Below are 24,878 nucleotides of genomic sequence, written 5' to 3'. Positions count from 1 at the left end.
AATAATGTCGGAAAATGCCCGTGTGGAAAATAGAGAAGAGATTGAAAGCCCGTTCACCGAGCTAACGTTTATTGATAAACGGTGTGCTAAGAATGTTAGGTATAATTCTGTGCGTCCTTTGTCATTTTCAGAAGAATGTGGGCTTCTGTTTTGATGAGAAATGTTAATGCAATTAAGACTTATTTTAAACACAGTTGAAACACTACCTTATGACTAGAACACCTAATCACTTACACTCATCCGTTACGATGTCTAAGGAACCCAGGGGAAAATATTAATGGAATAATGAGGCAATATTTTTTGTTATTTGTACAATTAAGATCATATGAAATCAATGATGCTCTAAATAAAGGTGTACAAAATCATATTGGAGTGCTAATAAGTTTTCAAGCAAACAGAATGATGGATTCTGTGAAAATTACATTTCAAAAATCATTTGCCCTGATGGAAGTAAATTCTAGATGCAATAATATTGCAGCATGCAGTATATAACAGAAAACACTGCAATAAATGTAAAAGCTGAATGAAACTTAACAAAAATACTAATAGTGTCGTTTTTTTTCTGAAGACAGAGCATATGGGCGTGCACACATACACACCAGAAGTGAACGCGATGAATGTGTAAGCTAGGAAGCCTGCAAACTCTGAAGCAGGACCATTCGGTTGAAAATAAGAATATCTAATGTTTTTGGAAATTGTAGGGCAAAGAATGTTTGCAATAGAAATCAAGGCACGTTGAAGATCAAGGTCAAAATAGGGGTGTGGTTGTCCCCTTGGGGACAGTTACTATGAATTTGAAATGATAGTACTAATGTGACTATGAGTTTCTCTCCAGGTGCTTCCAGCTGCAAAAGTGCAGGCATAAAACAGAATTCACGCAAGATATTTGTGTGTATAGTTTAAGGAATCACGTTAAACACATACTGTGGGATGGTTGTGACTCACCAAAACAAATATATCAATTAATTACGGGAGAAATCTCACCTTCAATGACAAGAATACAGGCAAAGAAATAGAGGTTTCCCCTCGTTATCTGAAAGTAGTATGTTTTTCAGAAACCTGGTGTGAACCCCAAATGGCATAAAGCAAAGAAGGAATTACCATTAAGTTATGTGGATTATTTTTTTTAGCATTTCAGTTCCCCAAAATAACCTCTCTTAGGCTTTTCTGATGCATGCGAATGGATGCATACAATACATCCAGGAGGTAAAGCCCAGATGCTCACAAGAAGTTCAAAGCTCTGGCGACTTGATGTTGAAATGCTGAGTGTGGTTCCTGGAGAAGGAGGCGCAGAAGCTCTCACTGTGCGGGGGGCAGGGTGGGGGGAGCACAGCCTCCAAACTGGCTGGCTGCAAAACAAACACTGAACATATTTTTGCTTTACACCTCTTGTCGGTAAAAGCAAAAGTCCTCGAGTTTCTTGGGACGCCTGGGTGGCTCAGCGGGTAGAGCATCAGACTCTTTCTTTCTGCTCAGGTCATGATCTCGCAGCTTGTGAAATCAAGCCCCAAGTAGCCTGCTTGGGTGTCCCTCTTTCCCTCTCTCTCTGACCCCTTCTCTCTCTCTCTCTCTCTCTCTCTCTCTCTCTCTCTCTCAAAATAAATAGGTAAACATTATTTTTTTTTAAAAGTCCTTGAGTTACTTTTAGATAGCGGAAACAGGTACACAGTATACTGATGTAGATGTTTCATAAATGTCACGTGACATAAGGTAAACTGTTGAAATGCGAGGGATAGCTGTATCCAAAAACTAATGTGGAAGGTAGTTGGATAGTCTCATTTTTCAGATTTACTGGAAACACAGAGGATAATATATAGCGTTCAATGTGTGTGCTATCTCTCTCCACTTACTCTTCTCTCTTTTGGGGGTTGATATCTGATGTACCTATTTAGCAATCATTTTTCTGTGTATGTAGAAAGTTTCTTAAGATGTAAAAAATCAGCGAAAGGTTTTCTCTAAAGTAGCAACGTGATGCGAAACTTGCTTAAATCAAGCAATTCTTACTTTTAACCTGAATTATCTTATTAGTGAGTTATCCTAACTCATTGTTCACTACATACTACAATAGTTTTTACCTCTAAACAGAAAAATCCTTTGTAGAGGTATCAACACATTGCTATTAATTCATAAATGTAAGTGTAAAATACGCTTTTAAGTAGCATCTTCAATAACGTATATTTGAATAATTATTTTTGGGAAAATGCAATCTGAGACCTAATATTTGATTGTTCAAACTATAATTGCATAAAAGATGTAAGTGTAGCCTTTGGGGATCGTGCGACTCATGTTATAGGCTTGCCTTATTCACACACATGAAATCTGTAAAGTGCAGAATTAATCCCTAAGGCATGTTAATATGCTTCTTTGACAACTCTTATTAACTATAACAAGGCATTTAAATTGCAGATACCCTACTGAGTGAATATTCAAAAGACGCTTCACAGCTCTACACCAGAGTGCCAGATGCTTCCTAACACAGTATTACTTGGTTTATTTGTGATTTATAAAAGGCTAATTTAGTTTCATATTTTTCTGACACTAGAGAGAGGAAAAAGAGGAAGAGGAAAAGAAGGAGGGAAGGAAGGGAGGAAGGAAGGAAGAAAGGAGGAAAGGAAATCATTTATATTTCAAGACACAAATAGTATGTGCAGCTGAAAAATCTACAGACCAATTTTTACCTTAAATATTTAGTGGCGATTACTTACAATAATGAATATTGTTTAAAAGGCGATTGAAAGTAGTTTTGTATGATACATATCACTTAATGAGCGGCATCTGTCATCCGAATGTCGGGAAGAGATTAAAGAGATACTAAAGTTTCTACATGTGACGATTATGATTTCTACTGCTCCCAAATACAGCATAAAAATATACAATGGAATCACTTCTGAATAGGAAACCCATTTCCTGGAAGATTCAGCAATGCTTCCTAAGGTAGAGTTTCCTTGCGTTGAAATGAATGTGGAGATCAGACGGTACCAATATTGTGTCTCCTGACTGCAAAGGAGATAAAGGTCATTCTACTTGACCTTGCTGTTTACAGACATTAGAATCACAAAGAATTAAACATTAGGCCATTTTGCATTTTTATCTCATTTTTGTTTCATGTTTATACCTGCATTTTCAATGTCAATTTTCAGGGCACTACATGACGGTGTAGATATTATAGTTTTTTTGTTTTTTTTTTTCATTTTTAAATACAGTGTATCATAGAAACACATCTAACTCTCAATAGCCCGATTGTTTACAAGTGTTTCAAAAATAACTCACTCTCAAATTATAAACTATATTTCACATAAACCTCACAAGCGTTTTTTTTTAATTTAAAAAGATTTAATTTAATTAAAAAAAGAAAAAAGAAAAGAAAATCAGGAAATCCGGGTCAAGGACAAGCTGGGTGGTCACTGTGTGCAGTGAGTGGGAGTATGAGAGGAACAGCTCTAGTTTATCCATCTAAGTATCACTCTGAAACAAACTCTAAGTTGAATTGACCATGAACGAGTAAATTGCAATGATCATTTTCATTTTTACTCTCATTTCGTTGTTGAATCTCGTCGTATTTAAGGGGAAAAGTATGACGCAGGGAAGCTCAAGGTTGCCTTTCTAAAATGCTGGTTTAGTTTTATTCCTTAATTTTGCAAGTGTCTACTAAGTGCTTGCCTTGTGCCTGGTGCTAATCAAGGCAAACAAACAAACAAACAAACAAAAAAACAGTGGGGGAAAAAAGTAGAAGAGAACAGCCATCATTGAGCCCAATTCTAATTGCGAATGATGTTTCCCTTCACGGATAACAAGAAACAACTTTGAAACACATACAATTTGTTGTCAGAGGACGGAGGTCTGTCACTTATAAGATGTTAGAGTTTATCTAAGTGTTGTAGTTGTGTTGTTTGTTTTTTACGTAATTGATCTAAACTTCCTCATGAACTATCCTCCTTCATCGTACTGGGATGAGAAAAGGAAGCTATACAAATATTACAAATATCTATATTTTGATCTCAGTGTCTTTCTGTTCAATATTACCTCTTTTGGATAATCCTACTCCTGGGAAAATGTCCCATCTCGTATTCATCTCTGCCATCTTTAAGATGGTATTTCTCTCTATCAAGGAGCTTATTTGCTGTAATAGAGGAGGGCTGTGGGGTTTTGGTCATGTAGTGGAATGTGGATTCCGTATAATGCATCCTTGAATGGTAACTTCACAAATAGAGTTTATGCCCTCTGAGATCCTCATGACAAAGCCAGCAGCCATGCTGAAACCCTTGTACCCTGCAGCAACTCTATGCCAAGTCTCATCTCTCGGAGCATCTATATTTCCTCACACGCACATGCAAGAACCCTTGGACGGTTGATACAGCTGAAGGGACCAATTTAAGCTCTTGTATTCACCCTGGCCACTGCAAAGTTAGCTTAAGTCCATACCCCCAATATTGGAACAGGCTCCAATTCACTTTCCAGAATTCCAAATTCAGAAGGGGCAAACCTTTCTGAATTAAAACATGTCCTTCTCTCTCCTCAATATGGCCTCCACAGGGTCACTCAAGAAATGATACACACACCTGATGTCTGTCTTTATCTCCTAGCCCCATCCTAGGCTTTCCCACAGTCCCCTGGGGGAAGGATCATACTTTATAAAATAGCAAATCAGGAAGGATGAATGTTAAAAAAGGAAATAGATCCCATTTATGTAATTTAATCATTCTATGCCTAAGTCTCTGTGCCTAAACAAAGTAGGATTGTAATAATACCTGCATCAGATGGTTGTTATGAGAATTAAATGCAAAGGTATGTTTAAAGCAAGAACACATTTTTTGTTTTTGTTTTTTAACTTTAATGTTCTGCTCACTAGTACTTTGTTTTGATGCCTTTAAAGGGGAGAGAGATAATGGCTTCTGTGTAATTCCATGCTAGATTCGTTTGATATTATTATCAAATATGTATAGGATACATCTTAAGTGATTTCGTTGATTACTTTTAGGTCACTTTTATTCAACCAGACCTTCAAGAACATCTGCCATATAATAGAAACCACGAACAGCAGAAAGACAAATAATGTGGGCAGAAATAAATTATATATGGTCCAAAATGAGAAATCAGTACACACGAAATATAGAAGTCATGGTAAATCAGCTCCTTAAGTCCAATACCTTGGAGGTGATGTTCAGAGACAGATATCATTATGCTGAGCATGACAGCACAGGGCAGAGTCAAAACACAAGATAGATGCCCATCTTTGTTCAACTTTGCCTGTCATAGTTTGCACATAGAACCTGCCCCAAAAGGATGTGATAGTGCTTCAGAAGATTTAAAGAAAGACAATTAAAGTAATCAGTGGGTCCAGGGCCAGGTCCCAGTGAAAATAAAGGCAAATAATTAGTGCTGGGTAATTTCAAATAGCCACGAGAATGGGCTTGTAGTATTAGATATACTCTCCCGCAGTTTTTCATTTGAGGATGTGGAAAAAACATTTTTGCACATATTTTCAATGATCCTGGAGACTAGGATTCTATCAAGAGCATATACTGGTACTTGATGGAAATTTTCATAGTGGTAACTTTGGTATTCGATAAAGTATCATGATTTGCAATTACACAGATCATTATTTTGATGGCGGTGATATTCAAGGAAAACTCAGCAAGATTTTTGAATGGCCCTAATTTTTGCTCCTAGCTCAGAGTGGCAGAAATGTACTGACTAAAATAACAGTGTAAGCAGAATAACATTATTTAGCCTCATCATATTTTCATGGAAATTTCTGAAGCAGCAGGCAGCTTTGGTTCTTGGTTCTTTTCTCCCCCTACTGTGGTCTCATGACACTTAGGGCATTCCTTTCCATTCCTCTTCTCTTTTTCCATGTGTATTTAAAGACTATAAATCTTTTTTTTTAATGTTTCTTTATTTTGAGAGATAGAGAAGGAGAGAGCATGCCTATATGTGAATGAGGGGAGGGGCAGAAGAAAGAGAAAGAGAAAGAGAGAGAGAGTCTCGAGCAGGCTCCACACTGTCAGTGCAGAGCCTGAGGGGTGGCTTGATCTCACGGACTGTGAGTTCATGGCCTCAGCTGACAGTAAGAGTTGGATGCTTAACTGACTGAGCCACCCAGGTACCCCTAAAAGACTATACATCTTCATAAGAAATGTGAATATGGGTTTAGAGGGTGGAGTGCTATCTCATTGAAACCTGAGATCTACAGTTACTTCCAGGAAAGACTTCATGGCAGTTCCTGCTGGGTACACGGAATCCTTGCTGAAGGGCACGCAGTGACCCTGACACAACCTAAGATACGGCTGGGAAGTGAAGGGGTGCGTGCAGTCTTGCAGGTTTATCCCAGGATAGTTAGAGACCCAAGACATCAGAAGAAGCCAGGATCTTGGAGAGCCATTCAAAAGGAGAAACGCTGGTTCTTAGATTTGGGGATGGCGATTGTATGTGCTTTTGCCCCTACAAGACAAGATTTGAAAGGGAGGCTATATTCCTCACTCCCATGTTTCTTCCGACGTTAGGTATCCAAAGTTTTATCCTTTTTAAACAATGATTAAACAGGATCAATCTTTTGGAGGACATACTCCCAAAATAGAGATAAATGGATCAGGAGACAAAAATTGATGGGGAAGAGGACAATAGAAATGAAAAAGCAGGGGAAGAGGTCAAATCTTCAGATGTTATGTGTTTCCTCAAAGGAGAAAAAAAAAAGCAGCAGAACAGAAGTATATGAGGCATACCTCCTAAGCTGATCTGCAGTTTCAGATCAAAGCGACCCTGATCTGGAGATAAAAGGGGCTTCTCTATGTTGTGAAAAAACCAACATAAAGAAGTCATATAGGTAGTGGAAAGTCCTGATAACATATGACATAGTGGGAAGTCCAAGAAACCCATATGAGATTTAAGTAGAAACATGAGATTACTTTGAAAAAGGCACGAAAATTGGGTTTGCCTCTGACTTTATCTTTGCAATGCTAAGCAAGGAGATAAGGCAAGAGTGCTCTCAGAGCGCTTAGAGAGGCTTGGCTAGGGTCCAAGAAGTCTATGTCCAGCCAGTTCAGTGAAATGCATTCCCAGGGATGGATCTACTCAGAAATTAACACTCACAGGTCTTCTTAGAAAAGAAAATTATTTAAATATGTGCTCAGTTGATAAAAGGACATGGCAGTTATGAATCAGCATCTGAACATTTCTTTGCTTTTACTCCAGAGGTATTTTGTTCTCTAAAAAGAGATATTGCTAACTCTTGTTCATAATTTAATCATAACTCCTTGGTGTTTATTCCACCCAGGATACCATATGACATTGAGTTGTTATGTCTCCTCGTGCTTCTGTTGTCTGTGACTTTTGCTTAGCCTTCCCTTGCTTTTTTGACCTTGGCGATTTTGAGGAGTACTGGTCAGTTGTATTGTGAGATGTCCCTGTATTGGAATTTGTCCCATGTTTTTCTCATGATTCACTGGGTTGACAGACTGGGGTTATAGATTGGGTCTCATGAGTTTTAAATGGAGTATTCCTATCTTTATTAATGTACTTTTTAAATAACATGATTTCCACCCCTTTGCCTGTTAATAATGTAAGGGACATTCAGTCAAGATACACTAATTTATTTTGCAGTAACAAATAACACCAAAGTTTAATAGGCAAGCAACAATGGTTTACTTGTCTACATGCTATGTGTGTGTTATTGTCTGATGGGACTTTCCCTCACATAATATTTATCTCCATTTTGGGATTAGGCGGATGCAGGCATATTTCTGGTATCCAAAGCGGGGGGGGGGGGGGGGGGGCGAGGGGGGAAAGCAGAAAGCAGAGGTAATCATGATCAGCCAACTACTCAGAAGTGACGTGTGTCACATCTCACATTTCACTGAACAAAGAAAACCACACAGGCAAGTGGCAGAATTATATATTCAACACTAGGAAGGAAAAATGGATATTCTGAACAGTAATAAAAACTACCTCATAAGGGTCTGAGTTTCATCATTTAAGTGGAAGAAAGATACATAAATCTATAAAAAGTTATAAAAACAATTTTATGGAAAACAATACGGAAATAATGAACATAAAGTAGAAATACTTCTAAAAAGAGAGAAAATGAATATAAATTAGAAAAAATCAAAGAGATTGAAGGAAATATGCTCAACAGAGATACAATACGTTAAGCAATTTATAGTTAAGCAAGAATAGTTATCAAGAATAAAACTATGCCAGTTAACCAAGAATAAAAATATACGAATATTTAAAAGAAGAAAAAGCAGATAAACAACAAAATGGAGAGACTTAGGACACAATAGCCTGAAATTGTCTAAACTAGTAATTTAGAAAGTCTTTGTAAAACTGGAAATTGTTGCAAGGTAACATTGACCAATTTGTGGGTAAAGAATTCAAAATGTGAAGAATTCAAAATGTGAATTCAATAATTACAGAACGAGTTGAAAGCCATCAAAGAATGATTATGTTTTACCTTTTACACCTCTTGTGTGCATCAGCATCTGATCTTTCCAGAATAAAACTAATTTAACTTTCAATGATTTTTTTTTTTTTTTTGCATAGAAAAATAAAGTTCAACAAGTCAGCTTTAAAGGAGCAACTTCGTCCTTTATAATGAAGAGAAGCCTGCATACCACCTTAAGCACTGTTTATCATAAAGCTATATGATGCTAAATAGCTTTTTCAAAGCAATCAAATGGCAAAGCCAATTTGTGTTGATATATCTCGATAAGCAAAGCAATTTAGTGTTCTCAAAATAAAATATATTTCAGACTTATTTAATGAGATCCACATATTCAAGGGCACAATGATTTTGCTTCTGCTGGCTAGTTATTTGCCAGTCCCTAAAAACATGTTTTGAACTTGCTTTAATAGAAGCTTGGTACCACAAAGAACAACAAAAGGGAGGAATGTATATAATATGGAAGATGATAAAATGCATTAAAAAATACCAAACACAAATCAGTTCCAGGTGCTGGGCCTTGTGTCCCCAACTTCAAATAAGGTTGAGTACTGGGTAGGACTATATATAAAATGCATTTTTCCTTTTCATCAAAATGATCCACCGATAAGCCTTATGAGTCAGCAATTACAGGTTTTACATTCACCTACATTATTTTGAATAACAAAGTAGATTTGGGCCATAATTCTTCAACATGAAGTCATGAGATCTTAATCAAAATCAGTTTAAGATGTTATGCAATTTTTAGGGGTGCCTGGGTGGCTCAGTCGGTTAAGCATCTGACTTTGACTCAGGCCATAATCTCATGGTTCATGAGTTTGAGCCCGCTTCAGGCTCTGTGTTGACAACTCAGAGCCGGGAGCCTGCCTTGGATTCTGTGTCTCCTTCTCTCTCTCTCTCTGCCCCTCCCCTGCTTGTGTTCTTTCTCCCTCTGTCTCTCTCTTCCTCCAAAATAAATAAACATTAAAAAACAATTTTAAAAATATTAGGCAGTTTTCTCAAAAAATAAAACATGAAATTACCATATAATCCAGCAATTCCATTCCTGGGTATATACCTGTAATAATTAAAAGGAGATTAGAATAGTATTTGTATGCCCAAGGTCACAGCAGAATTATTCACAACAGCCCAAAGGGGGAAAGCAGCCCAAAGGGGTCCACTGACCCACAAGTGGAAAAACAGCATGTGATACGAACACACAACAGAATATTACGTAGCCTTAAAAAGACAGGGGATTGTATGAGTTTATTTATTTACTTATTTTAGAGACAGAGGGAGAACAGGTGGGGGAGGGACAGAGAGAAAGGGAAAGCGAGAATCCCAAGCAGCCTCTGCACTGCCAGAGTGGAGCCTGACTGGGGGTTCCAATTCACAAACCCTGAGATTGATATGCCCCGATTTGAGAGCCCCCGAAAACAAACCACCAGAGTCCAGAGTCAAAGCCAAGCGGCAAGGGTCGTGTATTGCAGGTTCGAACCCGGACCTCTGCGCACTCGCTACTGGTGACGCTAAGAGGCCTCCAGCGAGCTTCTTACAGCATTTTTATAGACAGGCACAAACAAGTTAAGGGGGAGTTAAGGGCTTTCCATGGTTACAGAGCTGTGATTGGTTGACATTTAAATTTGAACACTCAGCAGAACTTGATTGGTTCCCGCCTTTAGGTCAGACCACAACCGGCACGCCTCGGCTAGTTGCAGGAATGGCGGAGGGGGGTGGGGGGGTTTCTTTTGTTTCGTGGTTATGGGTACACCTAGTAATTTTTCTTTAGTCTCTCAAGATCATGACCTAAACCGAAATCACGAGTGGGATGTTTAACCGACAGAGCAACCCAGGTGCCCTTAAATGGATTGAAATTTAGAATATACTCCCAAAGAACAGTCTCCCATTTGGCAAGAATTTCAGATCGTTGTAGCAGTCTACCTACCCATACCCAGCAATGTGGTAAAAGCCCGCGGTAAGAGATCGTTACTATACGCCCTGAGGTTATCGTATTTCCTGATTGGGTGCTGGGAGGTGAACCAAATGTCTGATGACAGTATGACATACAGATCCAAAACGGTCATGATTTTACATCATTTAGACAAAGGGGACATGCTGGATCCTGAGAAGACGTGTCAGAGGACACAAAAAGTGCCTCGGGCAACGGCAACCTTTCGACTGATCTTGCAGACACATCTGAAGGGTTTAAACACATTTTTATATAAAATCCAAAAGAGGGAAAATACATTTTCAAAGTATATATAATTTTATATACTACGGTACTTGAGCAATGCACATGTAACCAAGTATCTTAAGTAGTACGTCAGGTATAGCTCTCAAATACAGTATATTATGGGAGACCAAGACCTTTGTAGATCTCAGTGGAAACTAGGATATTGCCTTTTATTTGGAACCTATCTTATATCAGAGCAATGTACATGTATGTTTATTTAGTATGCTCATTATTTGTATTAACTTCGAATATCCATGTTTTCTGTATAATGTTCGACAACCCATGCATGACACATACCATTTTTATTGACTTAAATTCTCCATGCTTCAATGTCCTCAACTGGCAAACAGAGGCAATGCGTCAGGATTTCATGGTTAGAGAAGCAATCACTCAGCCTCAGAATAATGCCTCGTGGATAGTAAGTACCTTGTGAGTGTCAGCCATTTGCTGTAATTCCCTCTGTATCTTCCATTCTAAACTATCTCTGAGGTAATCTCAATTTGTGAGTTACTTTTCTAACTTCAACAACTTTTACCTTTACATTTACAATGAAACACAAAGATAGTAAATATGGAAGCCTTGAAAAACTCCTGATACATCAAATATATCACACTGCATGATATAGTAAATATTTAACTTTTAAAAGTCTTCCTCTATACCCATAATAAATCAAATGTTAGCAAGTGCTTTTCAAAAAATTGTTCATTTATCCCTTTTTTTAGAAAGAGCCAATTTGAAGTCTAGTCTATATTTTTTGTTTCCCGTTTTGCTCATACTATTTTATTAATATAGATTATTTATATATTTATTATATATTTATTAATATAGATTAATACTATAAGAAAAGAAACAATACCATCCAGGATTATAATCATCCCATATCAAACTATATGGAATATCCACTCCTTACCAAAGGATAACATTTAATCTACATAAAATGTTCAAATTGAACTGCATTTTCTCACCACAATAAAAAAAAAAATGACCTACTGTTCTTCTAGCTATTGTCACTTTTTCCTTAGGATTTCAATAATACATTGTTTTAAACACTTCTATTCAAAATTAAACCTTCTCACCATATGACATTAAAAAATGAATATGCTTGTTCCCATTTAATTTCAACATATCTGCAAAATTTATAGTATAGTTCCAGACAAAGCATTCTGTGAGGTCCTATGCTTCCAAAAATACATACTAAAACCCACGGCATCTCTGATTATTACTTTTCACAGTTCTTAATAGATCTCAGTGGGAAGGTAGGATCAAAAAGCATCAACATTTCTTTTTGTCACATGGCTCATTCCCTTCACACACAGCTGCATGAATATACCCTTAAAGGGGAACTCAGATTGAGCAGATCCCTTTATAAAAGGAAGTTATTCTGAGCATCCCATCAGAAGGTAAAACTTTCAAGTCACAGGAAGCAGATATTTCATTACTATTATGGCATGATGCATATAACAGGAAAATTTTAAGATAAAGATAGGCTTACACAGAATACAGATTTATTTCTCTCTCATGGTCTGGGTCATATGGAACACAAGCTCCCGTATAGCTTTCTAATCTCAAAGTTGCCTCATGTTCCAAGGTGGCTACTGCTGCTCCAGCCATTGTAACCATTTTGCAGACCAGGAGAAAGAAAACTATATGAGAAACAACAACAAAAAAGGACATCCAACTACAGAGTTATGCCTCATCAAATGTCTTCCCTGAAATCCTTCATCACATTTCTACTGACATTTTAACATCTAGAACTTAACTATGCGGCGCAGATAGTTGCAAGAAACGTGGCAGTTTAGTTGAATCTTTCTTTTTTTTTTAACCCAGATTCTTAGGACAACCTTTATTTTCAAGTGTGTGTGTGCGTTTCATTGAGGTGGAAGTCCCCAGTGCATAAAATAAAGTTCTAAGAGTGTACAATTCAGTAGCATTTAGTACATTCACCATGCTGGGCCCCCACCACCTCTACGTAGTTCAGGAATATTTGCATCACTGTACCTAGCAGCTCCTTTCCTCCTCACCCTCCTGTCCCAGCAGCCCCTGTCAGTCACTAATCTGCTTTCTGTCTCTATAGATTTCCCTGCTCTGGCTGTCTCATACGAATGGAATCACAGAGTACGCCAGCTTTTAGTTGTGGCTTGTCACACATAACAGAATGTTTTCAAGATTCGTCTATGTATCAGTGATTCACTCCTGTTCAATTGTATGTACCACGTTTTGTTCATCCATTCATCTGATGATGGATATTTAGGTTGCTACTACCTTTGGCTACTGCAAATAGTGCTGCTATTCACACGCATATGTTTGAATACATGTTCTCAGTTCTTATGGGTATATGTCTGGGAGGGAAGTTTCTGAGTGGCATTTAATTCTGTGGTTAGCTGGTTTATTCTTTCTCCATAAAGTTGGAATCTGTTCGTAGAAATGAAGAGCAGAGCAGATACCCTGATGACCAGCAATGTCTGTCCCAGCAGATGTGCCCACTTTGTTTCTCTGGGGACACTTGCTCTGCATTTCTTCTCAACCTCTCAACAGATATAGAACATGAGTTCTCTTTCTCATCCACGGACAAGATAATGCCATGCATCAACGACCTTTGTACTCAGAACTCTATAGCATATTGCCTTCTGTCCCAGTTATTTATAACACAATGGTTTGGTCCCAGAAAGCCATATTATTTTAAAAATGTTGTTGAGCATGAACCACCCCATGGCTGTAACTGCTTAGTGACAAAAAATATGGCGGCAACAGACACCTTCCCCCACAACCTGCAATCCTCTAAGGCTAAAAGTTTGATCTCGGTGGACTCTTAATCTAAAAGGGTGATCTTTTATGAATTGGAGTGAATAGCAGAGAACAATTAAAAACTTTTTGAGCTACTTTTTTTTTAAAGATTGAGGTTTTGAAAATAAAATCTCATCCATGAAGTTGTCTTCAGGGATGCACGCTAAGTAAACGGTATGCATTCACATATGCAAACAACCAGAGCACCTTATTCTTAACGGTTAAAAGTAGATACAAATAGGCAATGTTCTTACTCTCTAGATTCTCTCAATAGAATAGCCAGAGAGCAAATTCACTTTAATGAATTAAGCGGTGGTAGCAGAGAATAGCAACATTAAATTTACAGAGCAAGACTGTTCCCCACCTGCCTGTAGTAGGTTTGAAAAGCTTGAGCTCTGGAGTCAGATGAATCTGTTGTCCCCTTTGCACAAAACATAAATTCCTAATCTGAGTACTAGCATTGATTTTTAGGCAATTCATGAATCCTCTGAAACGGTAGCCACAGTGTGTATGTGAGCATGCACATTTTTCCACTGAGATTATCCAAATCTCACTGGGCACACCCTTCCCCACCCTGAGACATTGGCTTAAAAGTTAGGTGATATTAGGGAATGTATTTAACCTCAAGGAACTCCAGGAATTTGTTATAAAATAGGCCAATCCCCTGGGTTCAGAAAGAAACGATGAGGCTGCACACTTCTGAAACAAGAATGCTGGGCAAAGGATATAAGATTAATGCAAAATCCGTTTTCCTTTCTTTTTCCTCTTCACTCTTTTGTGTATCCTACTTCAAGTTCAAGATCAAGATACACCTCTATCTCTTCTAAAGGCTTTCACAGCCATTCCGTTTATTCGTGATGGAATGCTTGATGGAAAGGGGCTCATTCTTCTTCCCTGGACTCTTACAATCATCAGAGTCAGATTGACACAAAATATAACTTAACTGTGTTGCCTACAATTTTTTTTTTCCATTCTCAGTAGAACGTATTATTGATGATGGTCAGGGATTTCATTTGTTGTTGAATCTTTTTTGTACCTCAACCTATTATTTTTTTAAAGGTTGAGTTTTCGAACATAAAGCCTCCGTCGTAAAATTATCTTAAGCTGTACCACTATATAAACTGTATACATTCACAGATACGAACAACCAGGTCACATTATTCTATTTCCTACTTGCTGTTAGGCGCACGATAAATATTTTCTGCAAATTTGAATGAATAGTTGTAGCTTTCTGAGCCACACTACCACTGTTTTGGGGAACAGAGTTTCTATTTGCCTTCGATCTTGGTCCACATGGTTGGGATCAATATTTGCCTATAAATACCTTAATTAAATGCTTTCTACAAAAATACTGAAGATGGGGTACCTGGGTGGCTCAGTCGGTTAAGTGCCTGACTTCGGCTCAGGTCATGAATGATCTCACGACTCGTGAGTTCGAGCCCCACGTCAGGCTCTGTGCTGACAGCTCAGAGCCTGGAGCCTGCCTCGAATTCTGTGTCTCCCTCTCTTTCTCTCTCTGCCCCTTCCCCACTCGTGATCTGTCTCTCTCTCCTTCAAAAATAAATAAACATTAAAAAAATACTGAAACTAACTCCTAATTATACTGATGTTCCTATGCCTCCAGAAAATTTGGAAATTCTGAGGTGAAACTATGGCCATTGGAGAAGAAAAAATAAGAAAATCAACTTTAATGTTTACTCTAATGTTTTGCTAAAAGATGGCCATTCAGCAAGCCAGAGGTTAAGAAACTGTACTAATCCCAACAGATAAATGTTAAAAAGAGATGAAAATAATAAATATAATCAATAAGTCAAGTAAAAGTATTATTTGTTCCAAGGTTATCTTAACTATTTAAAAATTTGAATGACACAATGCTAACATATACATGTATGTGCGCACACACACACACACACACACACACATTTTGTTTAGAGGAATCCAGGTTTTGATTCTGTTTCCTTAACTAGTGAACTGTGTGATTTTTGACAAGCTATTAAATCTATAGTCCTGTTGAGTTTCTTCCTTCTAAGATGGGATTAAATATTATTTTCCCAGATTGTTGGGAGGACTGGATATAGTATTTTTAAGTGATGTTGCTATTTATCCAGTAAACATTTTCAACACACACTGGTCCATGTTCTTTGTTGTTATTGGTTGATTCAATAACTCAAGTCAATATACTAAATCAGGAGCCACTTTTTTTGGTCCTCCCGATATATTCCTTACAAATTATCAATTAGATTAATAGGTATGCATTTGTTAGTGGTTCTGCTGTTGACTAAAGTGTGTTTTATTCATTCTGAAGGCAACAATTTTTGCACGTTACCCCTGCAAAGGGATTATCTGTAATAAATCTAACTTCTGATAAGAGAAGCAATTGTGTAAATACCTTTTTAATTATTGCTACTTTTATCCGCAAGGTGTCATTAGTATCAATAAAGTGCATCCCACAGATAAATTCAGTCTGAACAAGTCTTAATTTCACTGGACTCCATCCTGGACACTCTGCTTCAGATATAGGAGATTTCAGTAGGTAAACAGTTTCACTCCATCAGTGGCTGGAGATATAGCTCTTGATCCCTCAGGAGATGCCAGAGTAATGTTGATGTTTCCTTTTTGCATCAACTATGTCTTAGCCCTCTCCTTCTCCGCAATCGCTTGGCATTTTCCCATTTATCATTAATTTTTACCTGAAACCTCTGGTTCAGCCAAGGGGCTTAACCCATGTAACTGTCATCAATATGATTCTTGCCAATGCTTCCCGCTTTGTTCCTTCCCAGTTGTATGGAGTAGGTTTAGATGATCGCAAGTTTATAGCATGCTGTCCTCCACTGGGTAGGAAAGAGGCTGCATCTGTTACATCAATATAGTGTTGAGGAGTTGAAAACAACCACTTCAGACTTCTATTAGGAATTTGAGCAGTTATTTTTAAAGGTATTGTTATTGTGCCATATTAGAAGTCAACCCGTTTTCTGGAGTTCATACATGCAAGCAGGTGCCAGAGCCACTGTAGGATCAGTCAGAGAAAATGAAATATTGTAGAAGTCAGAAAGAAGTTCCACCCAAACCACCTCACCCTCTCTTCTCTATTTTTCTCAAGTGTAGAGGTAGCGATAATATTCTTTTACTTCTATGCTTATTAAGTTTCAGCACACAGGCATGCATTAAGTCTTCGCTTTAGATGCTTATTATCCCTAAATTTTGTAAGCATGGGTTTTAGTAACTCTTTCTCATTTCCAAACAACCCACCACTTTGTACATGATAAGTTGCATGATAGCTTACATGGGAGGCTTTTTAGACTATTTCCCCCTTGCACCTGCAGTAAAATGGGTTCCTCTGTCTGATGACACCGAGGCAGGGATGACAGATTAGAATCGTATTTTCTGTGTTCATCATATAGTAGTGTTAGAGACATCTGCTTCCATTGCAGACGACGCAAATCCAAATCCAGAAAGAGTCTCTAATGCAATGAAGACCCATAGGTATCCAAGTAAAGCTTTGGAGAAAACACTGATAAAACCCACCTGCCCACACTGGACTTGGTCAGATCTTGGCGGTATGACCCAGGACAGATTTAGTGCCTGCTCTTTCTTTCTTTCTTTCTTCCTTCCTTCCTTTCTTTCTTTCTTTCTTTCTTTTTTTCTTCTATTGAGAAGCATAACAATTTTAGTTAATTTTCTTGCTGTTGAGGGGCATGATAGGAAATTACCTTTTTCTGCTCATGTACAGTGCTTAAATTCCTCCATGAGTGCTCATTTTATGTACCTATAATGTTACTTTCAAAAAGCAAATGATGACACTCCTTGTTGCTACCAGATCCTGCTACATTCAGAAGGAGAATTTTCTACTTCTATGTCCCACTTGTTTTTCCTTTAGGTCCATAACAGTTTGAAGACCATTGCATCCTCGTCAAATGTACCCTTTATCTTTTAACCATTCAAGAACCAGTTTTAAACCATGCAGCCAGCCCAATTCCTATTGAAAAATAATTACTATTAAGTCACTACGGTGGTGGTATTATTATTATCATAATTTATTTCCTCTAATACTAGAAGAACATCACTAATAATTCTACCTGTTAAGGAAATTTATCTTTTCTTTTTTCAATGGTCAGAATGTGACTGTCACCTGGACACAATGCAGTAGCATTCTAGAACAAGTGTCGTTCAGCAACCTCTAAACTACCGTAAGTTAAGTGTAATGCCTTTTAAGGATCCCTCAACAATTAAATGGGGGTAGTAGAAACCTTAATTTGGTATATAATTCTTCAAAAATAAGGAAACCCAGTCAGTGTCTGTACCTCTTTTTAATATTTTGGTGCTGGCAGAAATAATTTATTTTTCTTTGAGATATATCTCCTTGGTGGCTCATGCTGAGATTCTTCCTAAGAGTTTTACTACCCTTCTATTTGCAACACATCTTGTATTATAAGATTGAGATATCTTCAGTATATCATCAAAATAGTTCCGGTACTTTCCTTTTACCAGGTTATAACAGTAAGCAAGAGAATATAAACACCTTTGTGGGAGCACAGTAAAAATGTATTCTTGACCACATGACATGAATGCAAATTTGCTTTGACTTTCTTCTGTCATAGGAGTTGAAAGCCGGTATTAGCCAAATGGATCTCAACAGAACATTAGTGCTCTTCAGTTTGTGACATATTTTGACTTAACATCATTTCTCGTGCAATTGACACCTTTGGAAACATCCCAGGATCTGCCAACTTTTTTTTATAGGCTATACCGGACTAGCAAGTAAACTATTCAAGTACCTACTAGAACATATCCTGGGTAAGAGCTGAAGACCCCTAAATCTCCCCGACCCTCTGAGGGAATCTTTATTGTTTCAAATTACCTAATTGAGTGGCCCTTGGTCATTCTAAAGGTTCTCATCAGAAATATCCAACTAAAAGGATATAAGCAGCAGATATGAAAGACAACACTTTTCCCAATGACTTGGATAAGGGAAGAGACATTCCAGTATCAAAAGCTTTCAATGAGGAGTTCAGGGAGAGGTATTGAAACAATCATGCACAACTTTCTTTCACAAATTCCTACTCTGAGCCATTCTCTCCCTTTAAACTTTTCATAGTCAAGTCACTACAACTTTTAAATTTCATCACAATATCCTTCAAACTCCACTACAAATTTAGGGAATGTGCATCATGTCCAGTAACGTCAGCTTTTTACACCTGCTATTTCCCACACTAATGTGAAAGGCTTTGGGGCCATATCTGGGTGTTGTACCAAGAAATCTTGACCACCCCATTGTTCAAAATGGTGGCCCTCTTTATCATCCCATAATATCTTCACTGACTTTGCCTCAAAGTATCCAGAAATATGGAAGCATTTTTCTGAGATTCTTGAGACTTTTGAAAGCTGGTATATAGAGAACAGATCAACTGAGGTTCTTGTGGAGTCTGAAGAATTGATAGAGGACGTTTGCTGTTGGGGCACCTAATCTCTGATGCTTGACATCAGCACATCAGTAGTCACATCATTGATGCCTTCCTTTTCCATTCAATTTTCAATCAACCTTCTAAAGATTTCTTCTGGGTTTAATCTCTCTGATGCATTTCCTTATTTTTTAACTTGAAAGATTTTTTTTTTTTTTTAGCCACTCAAAAAATGCTTACATCAGTCTCCAAATTTTGCTATATGTCCCTGGGGAACAAAGAATCATTGATATAACCAATCCGAAATGGGCTTATATTCTCAGCATATTTACATGTTTTAGAAGAATAAAGAACTTTTCTTTCTCCTTATACCTTATTCTAACTCCTTTAACATAGATTAATAAATTAAGGGTAAAATTTAGGGATCATCTAGCCCACACACAGTGATCAATGTGGTTGCCTACTGAGAACCTTGTGTTAACTCAAATCCCCTCTCCTTTCAATTGTGAGCAGAGCCAGGAAAATTTGTTGCAGTCAAAAATATGTAAAACTTATTGTAGCAAAAGTCCCCTGGGAGCTGTTTATATCTGTCCATGAAATGAGCCAGTTCTTTGACAGAATAACCCCTAGTCTCAGGAGTTACCTGTTCAGATCTCTTATCTTGATAAGATTTTGAATAATGAGGGGTGGAATGAATCACATCTATTATGACCTGATAGGTTTACCAATTCCCATTAGTATAATATTTTAACTCCTAACTAGAGTTATAATTTATCCTCCACAAGGCAGATTCAAGCACTTTGGGGAACTGGCTCCATTTTGACTTTCACTAATAGAGTCCAAAGCAGCCAAGGAACGAAATTTTTTGTCAGTTTGTCCTTGGTTTACATCTTGTTCTTTATCCATTTTACTATTCCCTCCAACACTGGATTTATCTCTTCTATATTCCATTTTCCTTAATTGATCATAACACTTGGGCAACTTCAAATCAGGGATAGCTCAAGGGCCAACCTGACATTAGACATGATTTACCCTCCCTTTCTTTCCTTTCTTCCTCCCAAACCAAGCCTTAGCCATGTTTAAATTAAATCTGGCATTGTTTCAATAATCCTGCCAACTACACTAGTTGCAACAATTATTCCTGTGTACTCACACCAGCTCTAATAAAGGCAAAGGATTCAACACAGAAGAAGAGCGAAAGCACTGGCAAATTTCAGAACAGAGATACCCAAGCAAAACTTCCCATACCCTCTCAAGATCAACAAGTACATAATTCAGCTCTGTTTGTGAACCTCCAATATAGTCACACAATAGATTAGTCTCGAGGAAACCGTAGCCTCATTTAAAGGTGGTCTTCTATACCTCTCCAAGGTCAAAGATTTACATTTAAGGTGACGGTATTCCCCGAGTTCCCAACTGTGACCAAATATTAAAAACAAAAACAAACAAAACCCTCATTGTTGGAGAAGCAGGCAATGTCTAAGAAAACACGGGGAAATACTGATGATGAGTGCATCTAAGCATGAGCCGTCAGACAAATCTTTTTACAGGTTAAGTAAGAGAAATTGCAAAGAGCTGATAACTCTGTTGCTTGTGCTCCTGAAGCATTGAATCTTCAAGACACAGTCCTCAGTTAAATTATCCTAAGTAACTACTCTGGCTTAGGTTTGTGTTAAGACACCAGTGTCGCATGCAGGAATAACTAGTTATTTCTTCTCTCCTACATGGATATATAAGATATTTATGAATACATAAACAAATTGTATGGGATATACTGAAAGCAAGATAGAAACACCAAGGAGAAACTATTGACATATCAGAAAGAGAAAAAGCTGGCTAAGGATGAACATCTGAAACTTGAATTTTGAATATATTTTATGTCTATCGCATTAATGAATAATGATCCATTAAAATGGCCTTTTCCACTTGAGTTCTTAAGAAACAACAGCATATGCTTAATTTCCTTAAGAATTTGGAAATCTGAAGAGCTTGATAGAATTAGGAGATGTCAGTTCCAGCAAATTTAAAATTATACTTGAGTTTGGTACTTTTATTTTTTAAAAAGCGCCTAACTCCTATGACAATTATTCTTTAAAAACTAAGTACAATTCAGGGCAGGTTAGCTAAAAATGTGTATCTTACTTGTTAATGTCTTAAAGAAGTTTCCATTCTAAGAGTGTTTATTAAATATTGACAGACTACATTCTATATCAATGTATATATTTTGTCTTTTGTTCAAAGTAGTATAATACTTCTTTTTTTCAAAGGTAAAGAGTTGGGTCATGAGTTTGGAACTGATATTCCAAAGAACTTTCCACAATGATTAATCAACTTACATTTATAACTCAACCTAACTGCATATGATATATATAAATTATTTGGGACTTTTAGTCTCAATAATTTACACATGTGTTTAAGTATATCACGATAAACATATTGACATGTTTCTTGGAAGCTTGGGGAGCAGTTGGACATACAGGGGAATTTTTCTTAGCGCTGTATAGTCTGTAGCCTATTTGTAAAATGAGATATATTTTCATATGTTGAAAGAAGGGTAGAATAATGGCAGCTTCCAAAATAAGTTCAACAAATAATTACTTCGCATGTTGACTTTCTCCTCCTGACAAAGGAGGATGTTTTTATTTAAAAGATTGTTATCTAAGAAAAAACAAGACTTGGTGTTCAGGACACAAGGGATATCACCTAAGAAGGGCACCCATATTTGGTAGAGAAAGGAAACACCAGTGCGGCAATGGTGCAAAAAGCCTTGGTTGAAACAAGAGGAGGAGAGTAATTTTAGAAATGGAAGTGATGGAGAATGTGCTCTGCTCCAACAAATTAGATTGCTATAACTCTTTCAGCGATTTGGGGAAATAGAATATTGAAAGGAGCACAGGAAGTGACAAGAAAAAAACAAGATAGTTATTAATTCCAGGGACAATAACAAAGTTTTTTCAAGCAAACACAGTGTACTATGTGGCTCAGCAGTCAACCATATTTTCTTAACAGGTTTGCTTACATACTAAATACTAAAATAGAACGACCAGTCATGATTACCTAGAAAACTGAAATATTGAAGTGCAGTCAAGAGCAAAATCGGGGATCACATACAAGAGATATCTGGTAAAACCCATAGCATTTACTTGTTAATGAAATCAACTGGGCACAATAGAGACAGAATTTCAAAGATTTGGAACTGATAAAGGATATCTCAGTGTTTACAATTTATATGGATAAGAAATATTAAAAATGATTTTGTGTATATGTAACTAGGCATCTAGATCTGATAAGGACCGGCAGAGACTATTTAGGAACCCATTATAAAATCAGTGATTTTTATTTAGGTCTCCTCTTGTTCCTTTTATTTCTCAAAGGCCAAATCTCCTACCCTTCAAGCAACAGTGATTTACTACTTCCTAAGGCAGGAAGGCATCTGATTCTGTCAATTACATAGTAAATCAAATTCCTATCTTATAATTTGTTAACTTTTTCAGAGATTTGCATACTGTGGATTTTATCTCTAATTAGGGAATGACTTAATATGTCATTTGACATTTCAAGCCACACATTTACTACAGACACTTTTTAAGAGAGGGTCTTGTGATTATCCTGTGCCTAAGGATCTAAGGATGACTGACGGAACTCTCAGGGCTCGGAGACAAAGGAGAGATGGGTTTTAAGAGAAAAACCTGCAAGAAATGATCTCCTCCCCATCCATTGTTTTTTCCTAAATCTGTATCCTTTATCCATCATGGCTTTACTCTTTACCCTGAAAGAGGACGGGACAACATAATGATCCCTTAGAGATGTGACAAGTGCAGAAGGCAACCACTAATATGAAATGAACACAGAGAAACTCAGAGTAATCTGTTAAATAAATCTATCCCCAAAGATGGTAAATCCTTCCATGGATGTCAGCGTCTGCTTTGTCTCACAAGGATATCGAAGAGAGTGAAACTCTCGTGGAGAAAATGTCTTTCAGAGGTATCAGAGAATTAAATATGTGATTTGGTTTTCCACCTATATGACTATAATTAGTATTATTTGGAAATGGCATTTCTCTTCCATCTACGCTATTAGCATGTAGCACAAAAACAATTATGCATGTGATTAGAGATACATCCAATTAAATTTACTTTGAGTTTTATTTGATTGAAGCAATAAACTCAACATATACGTTTAGTATGCATGTTTTATTAGCCATGTAGCAAAGCTGATTGTTTAGGCAAGGCACTTTAGAAGAATTATTGTGCACAATATAAGAGAGCATGTGCAAACTTCAGTAAAGGATTATGTGTACGGTTATTTACAAATATTGTTAATCATTATTGTCTTCGGGCATAAATGTGTTCAAACAAGCTTATTTCTGTCTTACTGCCTTCCCACAAGGCACTTTTTTTTTTTTTTTTTTTTTTTTTGCCTGGAGCACCTTTGATAGTTTTCCACCAGCATTAGTTATTTCTTTTCATGCATTCATTTATTGATTTACATATTTACTTATTTATTTAGAGAGTGGGGGATGGGAAGACAGAGAGGGAGAGAGAGAATCTTAAGCAGGCTCCTCACTGCACAGCATTTGTTATTATGAAACATCTAAACATGGTATGAGTTTTCAATACTGGAGAATATAGAATGGGTAGAGGGACAATAGGGACTATTTCTGACAGAAAGGTTCATATATTCAAGCTTGCGTAAATATGAATACACACTTGTTATGCCTGAAGTGACCATGAAACATGCCTTTCTCAAGCTTCCTCATCTTTTACTGAGTGACTGATATGGGCTGGACCCCGGTAATACAACAGGTGGACAGAAGCTTTGTTTTAATCACAGTACTCAGTTATACTTTAGTTGCGAAAAATATACTTGAAATATACAAATATGCAAATAAATGCATAATTATAATTTATACCAACGATTACCACCAAAAAAAAATTTAAGGTATCACGAGGGAGCATAATTTAGATGGGGCAGAATGAAACAAACTATCTCCAGCTGAGCTGAAACTGTAAAGATAACAGGACTTTGCTGAGGAAAAATGAGGCATGTGGGGTCTGTGGGGAAGAATGTTAAAAGCCTAGTCAGTCCCTGGGGCCTGGGGATAAACTTAGTATATATTACGAAGTGAAGAATATTGTAATTGCAGCCTCATCATGGGGAGAAGAAAGACCTAAGTTACTGAGGACACAGTTCATGCAGGATATTTCTCAGTTGATCAAGGACCCTGGAGGCAAACAGATATTCCTCTAAAGTAATAAGAATCCATGATACGTTTCGCAGGCCACACCACACGTAGGGGAGTGAAGGGGCAGACGAGGAAAAATTAAAATGAAAAGTGAGTTGGCTGTGTCCATTTAATCATGTACCCATGAGATGAGGCATGAAATTGAGAACCTGGATAAGAATTTTAAAGGTAGAAATATTTGTGAAAACCGTCATTTCAAGAAAGACAGAATTCTTGTCTGTATTTCCTCATCTTTTCCGGTGCTTGGCAAGAGGAACCACTAACCTCAAAATTCAGTGGGAAAGGAAAGTGCCAGGGAATCATTCTTCAGATGTCTTTCTACCTCATCTCACTAAAGACACACTCACAATCACCTACACACACACGCGTACACACATATGCACACATACACCTGTCCCCCACTATACACACACAGGACACACACACACACACACACATACTCACTCACATACATGCACACACATGCACTCATATGCACATACATGTTGTCCCCCGCTGAATCCACTGACCCATAGTCATCACTCAAATCTCTGTTTAGACGTCACTGTCTTCAGATGTGTTATATGATACCCCTCCACATACTAAACCTCCTTCCTATCTTTTCCTTAGTAAAGTCTCCTTATTATGCCATTTAACGGCAATGCGAAATTTTCATAGCAGTTGTTTTAAGTTTGAAGTATGCAGGTATTTGTGTATTTACATGTTTAGAATTTATTTCTCCACCTAAGGTATAATTAAACCCCATGAAAGCAGGAACTTTGCCTGGCACATGCCATGAACTCTCTCACAACGAGACTCGGG

The sequence above is a fragment of the Acinonyx jubatus genome, chromosome D3, assembly GCF_027475565.1.
Source record: "Acinonyx jubatus isolate Ajub_Pintada_27869175 chromosome D3, VMU_Ajub_asm_v1.0, whole genome shotgun sequence".
NCBI lineage: Eukaryota > Metazoa > Chordata > Mammalia > Carnivora > Felidae > Acinonyx > Acinonyx jubatus.
Note: the sequence above shows the minus strand (reverse complement) of the source record.